Below are 12,556 nucleotides of genomic sequence, written 5' to 3' on the forward strand. Positions count from 1 at the left end.
CCCACCAAGTGGACATTTTGGTCTTTGTCCGCGGGTCAGGAAGGTCTCTTGGTCCACGTGGCGCGTGATAAAGAGACCAAACTGTATGATCCTCCACTGAAGCAAGAAGATCCACTGGATGGTGGGGAAAAAGTGGAAAAGAAGTCTTGTCAGAAAAAGCCTGGGAAGATGATGAACAGATAGAGAAGCAACAAGACTTGGGAGGCAAGTTGTGTTCATCAAAATACAGACTGAGGAAAAAAGGATGTGAATATAAGAAAATTGGAAAAATCTTTTGTTTGCTCAACCTCATTTCTTTAAGGAAACATTTTTAAAGTTTTAGGTTGAAACCGTTTAGACTTAACCATGAGGGAAGGTATGTAGTTGAGTCTCCAATTTTACTAGCTGGATGTTCTCTACCACTGCTTATTTCTTATGGTAATATCCCCCTATAAGTGTAAAGCAGTGTGAAATGCCTTCAGTATAAAAAGTGTGATATAGCATCTGATAGCAGAGCATTCATACTGGAGGAAAACCTTATGAGTTTACTGAATGTGGGAAAACTTTTACCCACATATCACATTTCATTGAACATAGAAGTCATGCTGAAGGGAAACCTTGTGCTTCTAAAGAGTATTGAAAAGCCTTTAGCCAGATGATAAAATTTTCTCACAAATCTTATCCATTCCTCTGCATTTGAGAGGTCATACAGAGAAGCCTTCTAAATGTAAGAAATGTGGAAATATCTTCAGTCAAAAGTAAATCCTCGTGTATCAAGAAATTCATACTGGAGAGAAACCTTGTGAATGTGGGAAAGCTTCCATTCAGATGTCACACCTCAGTCAGCAGAGAACTTATAGTGGGGAAAGCCCCTTTGCCTGTAAGGTATGTGGGAAAGTCTTCAGCCACAAATCCAGTCTTACTGAGCATGAGCTTTTTCATAATAGAGAGAAACCTTTTGAATGTAATGAATGTGGGAAGGCCTTTAGCCAAAAGCAGTATGTCATTAAACATCAGAATTCTCATACTGGAGAGAAGCTTTTTGAGTGTAATGATTGTGGAAAATACTTCAGCCAGAAAGAAAACCTCCTTACCCATCAGAAAATCCACACTGGAGAGAAACCTTTTGAGTGCAAAGATTGTGGGAAAGCTTTCATTCAGAAGTCCAACCTTATCAGACACCAGAGAACTCACACAGGAGAGAAGCCCTTTATATGTAAGGAGTGTGGAAAACCTTTAGTGGGAAATCCAATCTTACTGAGCATGAGAAAATTCATATTGGAGAGAAACCCTTTAAATGTAATGAGTGTGGAACAGCTTTTGGCCAGATGCTCATAAAGCATCAAAACATTCACACTGGAGAGAAACCCTACGAATGTAATGAATGTAGAAAAGCCTTCTCTCAACGAACATCACTTATTGTGCATGTGAGAATTCATTCAGGTGATAAACCTTATGAATGCAACGTATGTGGAAAAGCCTTCTCTCAGAGTTCATCTCTCACTGTACATATAAGAAGCCATACAGGTGAGAAACCTTATGGATGTAATGAATGTGGAAAAGCTTTCTCTCAATTCTCAACCCTAGCTCTGCATTTGAGAATACATACAGGTAAGAAACCTTACCAATGCAGTGAATGTGGGAAAGCTTTCAGCCAGAAATCACACCATATTAGACATCAGAAAATTCATACTCATTAAAAACCCTATGAATATCTTCAAGATGGGAACACATCAAAAATTTATATATCATAAAGTCATTCTGAGGCAGTGTACCACAATTGAAGGAAACAACTTTGAGGACACTGAAAATTCATATTGAAGAGGAAGACATTGTATGATAAATAGACTGCCAATAAAAAAATACTCCACAGTCAATGGTAAAGGTAATGCTGAAACAATAGACATTTCCATTAAAATTGGAACAGAAAACAGGCCTGTTGCTCCATCAATATAGATGTGAAGTTCTTCACCTGTGTAATAAGTTGTGTTAGAAAGGAAGAGACAAAAACAGATGGTATGATCATCTGTAAGTAATAAAACTCTGGTATTGCTTCAGCAGAGGGAAAGAGATTCCAGAAAGAGACCTATGCATTTAGTAGAACTTGCAATATTAAAGAAATCCATCAGATGAGAAAATATGGGACTATTTAAAAAAATTATTTGGAGGTAATTTGTTTTCTGAAGGGGCAAGAAAATAGACCATGAACACACAAGCAAAATTCATGGGAATTGAACACTGAAAGATACAAAAGCCATGCACTAAAGTGGCTGTGACCTTTGGAGTAGGGAAACTTTCCTTAACAAATTTAAAAATATTTGGCAGTTTTACTTGTGAGTGTATATGCTCAGGAGATACCAGGAAAATTACTGTGGCTTGATTTGTAGCCAAATATTGGAAACAACTTAAGTGTTCATCAGGAACAAAAAAAAGTTCTCATGATGTGACACTATACATCTGCAAAATGCAACTATGAGATCCACATGTTATTAACATAAGGATCTAAAAAAAATTGCATTGAGGGGGAAAAAGAAGTTGCAGGATGATACATATAGTGACTTTGTAAATTTGAATTAAAACTTCATGAAATTTAGTACTTTATATTGGTAATGAATACATACGTGTATGTTAACGTTTTTGAAATGGAGAAATACAGGCCAAACTTTTGATAGTGGTAGCCTGTGAAGAGTGAGGGGTAGGGAATAAGTATGGGAGGTAGGATGGGGAGGGGGCTTCAGCTTTTTATATAAAGCATCCATTTCTCTTGAAGACTGCAAGTAAATATATGAAGATACTGGCTAATTCTGGATTGTGGTAAATGGATATCTTGTCTTATTTTTTGTACTTTTCTGTATTTTTAAAATTTCTCAAAGTTAATAAGAATGGGAGTGAGGATGGGAACTCTGTACCTGTAGAAGTTATGTTATAATGGACTAATTCCCAATCAAATACTAAACTTTTTATAGAAAATATTTCTAAAATTTTATCAACAATGAGTGGATGGACTTGCTCTCTATGTAATATGAAATTATCTATTTTATTAAAATTAAAATGACAGCAAAAAAAGGAAAACCCTTTTGCAAACTTGCTGCTTTTATTATAGGCAATAATTGATCAAATCATTTCTGTTTATTGTAATAATTAACATTGTAGATGTCATATTAGGAACTATTGGTTTAATGCTCTATATTGCTTGCTTTGATTGTTGTAATTATTTGTCTCCCCCTAAAAAGTGAGGTACTGGAAACATTCAAGATCAGTATAAGCCCATTGGGTAGAAACCGAACTACCTCAGATCCATACTGTTAGATGAGTAGACATCTAACAGTATGGATCTGAGTTAGATTTATTCTGTTGCTCTTTCAAAAGAGCAAAACAACATGAAAGAGCAACAGAAAAAATAGCCTCAAGCAAACCAAGATACCTCAATAACAGAATCTATCGACATTATGGTGGAAGAAATGTCAGAGAAAGAGTTTAGAATGTTCATAGTGACTGATGACAAAGTAAAAATGGTAGATAGACTAAAATCAGAGAGAAAATACAGGAAGTAAAATATCACTTCAAAAAGAGTCAGAGGTTCTGAAAAAGAACAAGCAGAAATACTTGAAATGAAATAAACAATAAACCAAATTAAAAATTCAATATAAAGCATGAGACCAACAGACTAGACCACTTGGAAGAGAGATCCTTAGGCAATGAAGACAAAATATACCATCCCAAAAACAGAGTTGGCCACAGAGAGAAGATGTTAAGAAACCATGAAAGGAACTTCCAAGAACTATGGGATAACATTAACAGACCAAATTTAAGATTTATTAAGATATATGGAAACACAGAAATATAAACCAAAGGAATGACAATTTTTTTCAATGACATATCAAAAAAATTCCCAAAACTAAAGAATGAAATGGAAAATGAGCTACAAGAGGCTTACAGGACCCAAAATGTAAAAAATTACAACAGACTTATATCAAGGCACATAATAATGAAAATGCCTAGCATACAGAATAAGGACAGAATTCTAAAGGCTACCATAGAAAAATACCAGATTACATATAGGAGGACAATAGTTCATATCTCAGCTGATTTCTCTACTCAAACCCTCAATGCTAGGAGGTCCAGGAATAACATATAGCAAACTCTGAAGGAAAATGGATGCCAGATAAGAGTCCTATATCCAGTAAAATTAGGCTTCATATTTAAAGATAAAATAAAAACCTTCCATGATAAAAGTTAAAAGATTTCACAACTAGAAAGCCTGCACTACAGAATATTTTCAACAAAATATTCCATGAAGATGAAATGGAAAAAAAAAAAAGTGAAAACCAGCAATGGGAGAAACTACACCAAAGGAAGAGACAATCAAAGGAGAAACTAATTCAAATTAAAAGCCAGAAATAAACCCAAGTGACAGGGAATACAAATCATATCGCAATAATAACCTTGAATGTTAATGGCATAAACTTACCAATCAAAAGACATAAACTGGCAGATTGGATTAAAAACAATATGATGTCTCCAAGAGACTCACCTCAGAGGCAAAGACATCCACAGAGAGAAGGTAAAAAAGAATGGGAAAAAACATATCATTCACATGGGTCATGTAAACAAGCAGGGATTTCCATCTTCATATCAGGTAAAGTAGACTTCAAGCAAAAGTTAGTCAGGAGGGACAAAGAACGACATCTAATACTGCTTAAGAGAATTATACATCAACAAGACATAATAATAATCATAAATATCTATACCCCAAACAATGGAGCATCACAAACAATGGAGCATACAATGGAACAATGGAGCATACATCAAACAAACCCTTCTTAATTTCAAGAATCAAATAGATCACAACAAAATAATACTAAGTGACTTTAACAACCTCTCTCACTACTGGATAAATCCTCCAAAAAAATAAAGAAACTATAGAATCAATATCAATAATTTAGAGTATATATTATATATATTATATAATATTTATATATATTATATATATATAATATTTCATTCATCAATAAGTAAATACATTTCTTCTTAGCAGTTCACAGAGTATTCTTTAAAATAGACTGCCACAGTCCGACTGCAGCAAAATATCTGGGGGGTGACGAACAACTTGTGTAGATTGATACAGCAGGAGTGGAAGCCGTTTATTGTAGGATCTGAGTGATATTTATACATTTTACACAGCTTATCTAATTAGCATAAAATAGATACAGCAGTCAACCAATAAGGAATCTCCACACTTAATGGCTCCCTTTTGTTACTTCACAAACCACTCCCTCTGGCTTTTGCCAGGCACCATGCAGACTTGTTTACAGACTCTAACATTTCTCTGGCAAAATAACAGGTGCCAATCTGACTTGTTTACAGACCTTAACAATAGACTATATCTTATGCCACAAAGCAACTCTTAGCAATCACAAACAAAATAAAACAAAACAAAAAACAAAACAGAGATAATACTCTGCATTCTATCAGATCATAATGGAATGAAATTAGAAATAACAATGGAAAAAGAAGTAGAACCTACTCTAACACCTGGAGACTAAATGATATTGTATTGAATAATGAATGGATAGTTGAAGAAATCAGAGATGAAATTAAAAAAATGAATTAGAGGTAAATGAGAATTGTGATACCATCTATCCAAATCTCTGGGCACTATGAAGGCAGTGCTAAAAGGAACGATCATTGAATTAAGCTCATTCTTTAAAAAAGAGTAGAAAGTCAATTAATGAATTACCTAACATTTCATCTCAAAGCCCTAGAAAAAGGAAAAAAATCAACACCAAAAGCAGTAAAGTCAGTAAAAATTAAAATCAGAGCTGAAATAAAATTGAAATTAAAGAATCAATTCACAAAATTGACAAAACCAAAAAGTTTGTTCTTTGAAAAAATAAATAAAATTTATACACACTTAGCAATGTTAATGAAGAGAAAGAGAAAACTCAAATTACTAAAATTAGCAATGAAAAAAGAAGTATCTTGATGGACAGTACTGAGATACAGAAGGTAATTAGAAACTATTTTGCACATTTACACTCCAATAAAGTAGAAAATCGTGAAGATATCAACTGTCATCGGCACTGTCAAACTCACTGTACCAGCAAGGGGCAATGGGGGATTAAGAAAAACACATACACACAGATATATAGGTAGCTGAAGTTATGTGGAGTGCTGCTCTGCCCAAACAGATGAAGAAGCAGTATCTCAAGAGCCATTTTAGCATGTTTTATTTACATGTCTCATAATCAAGTTAAAGACTATAGAAGAATAAATCTTTGTGCTCAAGAAAGTTATAGGACTAGAAACTTTTCCACCAATTAATGTGCAATGTTAGGAGCTTTGAGCAGCACTCAAGAAGAACATGGTCTGAAGTTATTGTTAAGTGGTGAAAATTGTGGTTGTCTTGATGCTCAGAATTCCTCTATCCCTAAGAGCTATGTGCCTGAGTTCAAGGTCAAAGCTGATAAGACTCTTGCACAGAACCTCTTTGGGTGGAGCATCACCATAGCAACTGGGCACCCTGCACCCTTGCAGAGAAACACTCCCAGGCAGCAGACATGATACAGCCATGAAGTCATCAGAGACCCTCCCCCTGACCCGCCCATACCAGTCACTGCCCTCCCATTCTCTGTCACAGCTCTCCACAATAAAAAAATTTCTAAACACATACGACCTACCCAAACTGAGTCAGGAGGACATACACAATTTAAACAGATTAGTTTCAAGCAATGAAATAGAAGATGCCACCAAAAGCCTGCCGACAAAGAAAAACCAAGGACAAGAAGAATTCTCAGCTGAGTTATAAAGACCTTCAAAGAAGAATTAACACCAATAATTCTCAAATTATTCCATGAAATAAAAAAAGAGAGAATTCTTCCAAAAACTCATTCTTTGAAGCTATGATCACCCTGATACCAAAATCAAAGAAAGGCACATCAAGAAAGAAAACTTCAGAATCAATATTTCTGATGATCATAGATACAAAAATTCTCAGTAAAATTCTGGCAAACTGCACACAAATGCTTACTAAACAGATGGTGCACCACAATCAAGTGGGGTTTATTGCAGGAATACAAGATCAGTTGAACACACGGAAAACAATAAGCATAATTCATCACATCAATGGATATAAGACAAGAATTTTGAGTCTGCCCACACTAGCCTAAGTGGGACTCAGGCTCACAGTAGGCCCAGGCCCATTCCTGCACTGGCAGGGCAGACACCCACCAGAGCTTAGCCTCTGGCACAGGACCACCCCTCTGACCAGCAGACTTCTGCGGAAGGCGAGTCCCAGCCCAGACCTCCCATACCAACTTGCGCAGGCCCCAGGTCCAGGTTAGGTCCGAGTTCGCCCCTCCCCACCTGGGAGCCTAAACCTAACTAATTTTCATCTTGGAACACTGCAGTTATCACCATAGACTTCCCTACAGAGTAGCTCCTAACTTTTGACAACAGATAGGGCCTAGAAGCAGCTGCATCTTGGAGCAGGCATCCCAAAGGGAGTGTGAGGTTCACTCCTGCAGCCCCATCTCTGTAAGACATTGTTTCCACCTTGGGGCACCTTAACTATTATCTCGAGTTATTTCTGCTATTGCCACCACCAACCTTAGATGCAGCAGCCTACACTGAGGCACACTGGCAGGGTCTGGAAGCCCAACATCAAGGTGAGGTACAGACAATCTGCACAGGTACTACAAGAATATAGGGAAGAAACTGTAATATCTCAGATCCACACTGCAAGAAAGGAAGACGCAATGACAACATGAAAAAACAAGGGAGGAAAAGGGCCCCAAACAAGCCAGGATACTGTAATTACAGAACCCATGGACAGTGAAGTTAATGAAATGTCAGAGAAGGAGTTCCGAAGGTTCATAATTAAAGTGACCTGTGAATTAAAGAATGATGTAAATGAGGCAATACAGGCAAAAATTGATCACTCCAACAAAGAGATGAGAGCAAATACAAGTAGCAAAAGATTACTTCAAGAAAGAGACAGAGGCTCTGAAAAAAATATAGTCAGAAATCCTTGAAATGTAGGATACCATGACCAAGTGGGTTTCATTTCAGGGATGCAAACTTGATTCAACATGTGCATATCAATAAATGTAATTCACCATGTAAATACATTTAAGGACAAGAATCACATGATGATGTCAATAGGTGCAGAAAAAGCTTTTGACAGAATGCAGCATCTATTTATGATAAAAACATTGAAAGAAGTTGGGATAGTAGAAACTTACTGGAACATTATAAAGCCTATTTACCACAAACACAAAGCCAACATTTTACTGAGGGGGAAAAATGGAAAGCATTTCCTCTAAAATCAGGAACAAGACAATGACTTTCAACTACCACTCCTATACAATATAGTTTTATGGAAGGATCTATGTGACAAACCCAAAGCCAACATCATACTAAACAGAAAAAGTCCTGAAATCATTTCCTTAAAAATCAGGAACAAAGCAAAGATGTCTACTCTCACCATTACTATTCAATAATATAATTGAAAACTCTAGCCAGAGCAATCAGATTGGTGAAGGAAATTAAAGGGATAAAACTAGAAAAAGAAGTACTTGAAGGACTTTTCTTAGATTTGGGGAACTTCTAGACAAAACATGTCTCTTCCTGCCCATTTATTTATTTCGTCAACCATTATTTATTATAGACTTGTACATATTTTTTTTGACCTGGAATATAATCCCAAATTGTATTCTTTAAATTTATTGCTTTATGTTTTCCAGCTTCGGCTATTGGAAGCTCTTTGAAATTAATTCCTGAACCCTTTTAAAATGTCTCATTTGTTGTGTTTGATAAAAGTTCCACTATGCTTTAACATGCAAGACTCTTAAGATTTTTCTTGGATGCTCCCTGCCTGGTCATAAAATCAGCCAGTCTGGCTGTTTTTTCTGTTTATATTTATTTTTGTTTGTTTGTTTTCTTTGATTAGGAATGTTATTAGAAACAACTGTTGGGATGCTAGGTGTGCTTGTTACTACTGGGTGGCATTGCTTCTAGGATCTCTCAACAAACAGCTAGAAAATATACATGCTAAGCCATGCATACATATATGTCAAATACTATTTCACCATTCATTCATCTTTATCTATATTGACCTTATGACAAATTCACACTGATGTCTCCAGCTCTTATTCCATATCATGATTCACTCTAGATTTTTCCTTTACTAATCTGTAATTCCTCATTCCAACAGTGAGAAACCTGATGATCTACAACATCTACCATCCTTTTACTCATTTTTTTCAATTCCAGATGCATGCACAAAAATTTTGAGATTGTAAATTTACAACCTGCAGAAACAAAATTGCCAAAGAGTGTGTTATGTTTGTGTACCTTCCTTTTGTATTAGTTAGTCTCAAAGTTTCTAACAACAACAAATACACTGTTTTCAAAAGTTATTTAGACCAGCACTTTCCCCCCAATTGCTTCAATGAGATTAGGCCATACATTTTTTTTGTCATTTTTATTTGTTCTTGTTAATTAATTACTGAAGAATCCATTTTGATGTATTTATACAAAGCTTGGAATATATCTTATTCAATTAGGAGCCCAGTCTCATGGGTGTTCACAAAGATGAGACTCACTGTGGCATATTCGTATATGTACATAGGAAAGTTATGTCCTATTCATTCTGTTGTCTTTCCTATTCTCATCACTTTTCCTTACCCTTCATTCCTGTCTGTCTAATCCACTGAACCTCTATTCTCCACCCTACCCACTTGTTGTGTGTTCACATCTGCACATCAGAGAGAACATTTTTGTTAATGGTGTTAATGGTGTATCTCACTTAGCATGGTAATCTCCAGATGCATCCATTTACCAACAAGTGTCATAAATTCATTCTTCTTTATGGCTGAGTACTATCCCATTGTGTACATATACCATAATTTCTGTATCCATTCATCCGCTGATGAGCATGTAGGTTGGTTCCATAGCTTAGATATTGTAATTCTGCTGCTATAAACATTGATGTTAGGTCATACATTTTTAATATAGTGTGATTCTTTTCTCAGAGTCTTCATTTCAAATAAAGGTTCCCTATTCTCAGAGATCATTTTTTAAAAAAATTTAAATACATAACATTTACTCTGTGTGCAGTGAAACTATGGGATTCAAAAAATGCTTATTACTATGTCTCTGCCTTTATAGCACCATATAGATTAATTCATCCACCCTGAAAATCTCCAGGGCATCCTCTAGTCAACACTCTCAAAATCCCTGGAAATACTGATTTATTTTCCTTCACTATAGATTTGCTGTTTCCAGAATACTATGTGAATACAATCATATGTTCATTTAGAAAAATTCAGTTAAGGTTCATTCATACTGTTATGTGAATTAAAACTTTGTTCTTTAATTTCTAAATTTTATTGTATGAATACATATCATTCACTTACCAAAAAATCATGATTGTTTCCAATTCAGGGGGATTGTGAATAAGTATATTATAAACATTCATTTACAGTTTCTATATGAACGTAAGTTTTAAAATAAGTTTTGTAAATATTAGGAGCACAAATTCTGATTTACAGAGTTAGTCTATGTTTGACTTTGCAAGGAGCTAGCAAGTTGTCTGCTATAGGATTTTGTATCCATACCATCAATGAATGAGAGAACATATTGCTCTGCATCATCACCAGTATTTGATATTGTTGGATCTGGCAGGTGTAGCCATTTCAATAACCATACCATTATACTTTGAATATTTGATTTTTTCTAATTAGATAAGATCATAGTCAAGGATCTTGCCATCCTTAGTAAAGAGGCTTATATGATACTGCCTATCATAATTTAAATTTATAGAAAAGGGAATAAAAAATGAAAATACTTGAAGTTCACATATTGCAAATGTAATAAGACTGAATTTGGATAGCTGATTCTTGAACAGGTATTGCTTCTTCATTATTTGGGGTTACTTGGTTCTTACTCAAATAGAAGCCTTTTTTTTTTTTCTAGCATTTCTACTGATTCAGTGTGTTCCACATACCCTTCCAATATATTCCTCTTCTTACGTTAAGCAAGTGATTTTCAGCAAGTAAGCCTATCAGGTATTCACTCAATAAAGCAAATAAAAAAGATATACTCATGGTTGATATGTAGAGATGGTGAAGTAGTATTAATTGATTCATTTGGAATATTCATAAGGGGTAAGTAAAACCCATTTTTAAAATCTAGAGCCATATTCAGAATAGTACAAAAACACTTTTGTGTGAAAATAATAGTATTTTCTTTGATTAAAGAATTTTTCTAATTATAACACATTAGAATTGAAGCCTATTTTTACGAATTCCAGAATACTTCTGTTCTACCATTTACTGTTCCTCCCTATTGTGATCCTAATCTATCAAAGGAGTTGTATACTTTCTATAATCACTGGGGTCTTTTGAGAACCTGATTGACTTTATTGAAACATTGTGTTAGTTTGAAAGTAGACAAACACACATAAGAATTAGTAGGGTTGAAACTAGGAATACAACACCTTTTACAACATCCCCTCATTTGTACATTTTCTCATCAACATTAGATTTTACACCACAATATAAAAAAAGGAAATAATAAAAGTAAACACTTGACATTTTCTTTAGTATATTTATCATTGATTTTTATAATATTTGGAGATACCAAATACTTCTCAAAAGAATAAAGGTCAAATGCTCTCATTAAAGTAGACCATCAATGCAAATATTAGAAAGACAAAAAGATCACATATGATTTAAATATCAAATTCTTTACAGAAAAATTGTGAACATATATATTTCAACCATTAAGGAAGACTAAATAATTCAAGGCACACTGCTGAAAACGGTTGAAAGCATCTAATTCAATTTGCTTCAATTTGCTCCCTCATATGAGGACACCTGTACTAAAGATTTTCCTTTTGTATTTTTCAAGTATTCAGATTTTAGAAGATTGGATACAAAATGTTTCATTAATATGACAATGAATCAGTGGCAATCAATACTAAAAATAAAAAAAACAATACAATGCAATTAAACATCAATGAAATTAGTTGAGTTACTCTGTTAAAATCATGATGGCACAGAAAATAATGACTCTTTCACAGTGACAGTTTTTTTTAAGGAGATAGACTGAAAGAAAGTCTCTGTGAATATATTTTATAAAAGAATCAGGTTTTGCAACTCATAAAGCATTCTTCTTTGGGATGGTGTTTCTGAAAATCACAGAAGTTTCTGTGTGAGTTTAACATTTTACCAAAGCAAATTTTCTCCCACAATGCCAGTAAACCCAGAGGAAAAAATAATGTTAAATCCCCCTTTCTCCCACTGTCATAAAGATAAAATGAGAAAGAGTGAAAATTGTATTTCTATTCATGAAATGGCTGCAAATTTTATTGATGTCTAAGATATGCAGACATAACACTGTTCTTTTATAGAAGAATGAATGATGGATGAATACTACCCCTTCATTAGTAATAAATCATTAGTGAGGTGGTCAGCTTAAAAACTCCCTGAATGACTCAAACTTGATCTCATATTAAAATCAAACCAGGATAAATCAGTGGGACCCTCAATGAGGAAACACCAAGAAAGGAGAA

The 12,556-nt window shown here is 34.7% G+C and overlaps 1 pseudogene; it reads left to right on the forward strand.

The window, feature by feature from the left end:
• Positions 1–807: 807 nt before the first annotated feature.
• Positions 808–1,711, forward strand: LOC143396924 (uncharacterized; annotated as a pseudogene).
• The last annotated feature ends 10,845 nt before the right edge of the window (positions 1,712–12,556 follow it).

Source organism: Callospermophilus lateralis, chromosome 4 (genome assembly GCF_048772815.1).
Source record: "Callospermophilus lateralis isolate mCalLat2 chromosome 4, mCalLat2.hap1, whole genome shotgun sequence".
Taxonomy (NCBI): domain Eukaryota; kingdom Metazoa; phylum Chordata; class Mammalia; order Rodentia; family Sciuridae; genus Callospermophilus; species Callospermophilus lateralis.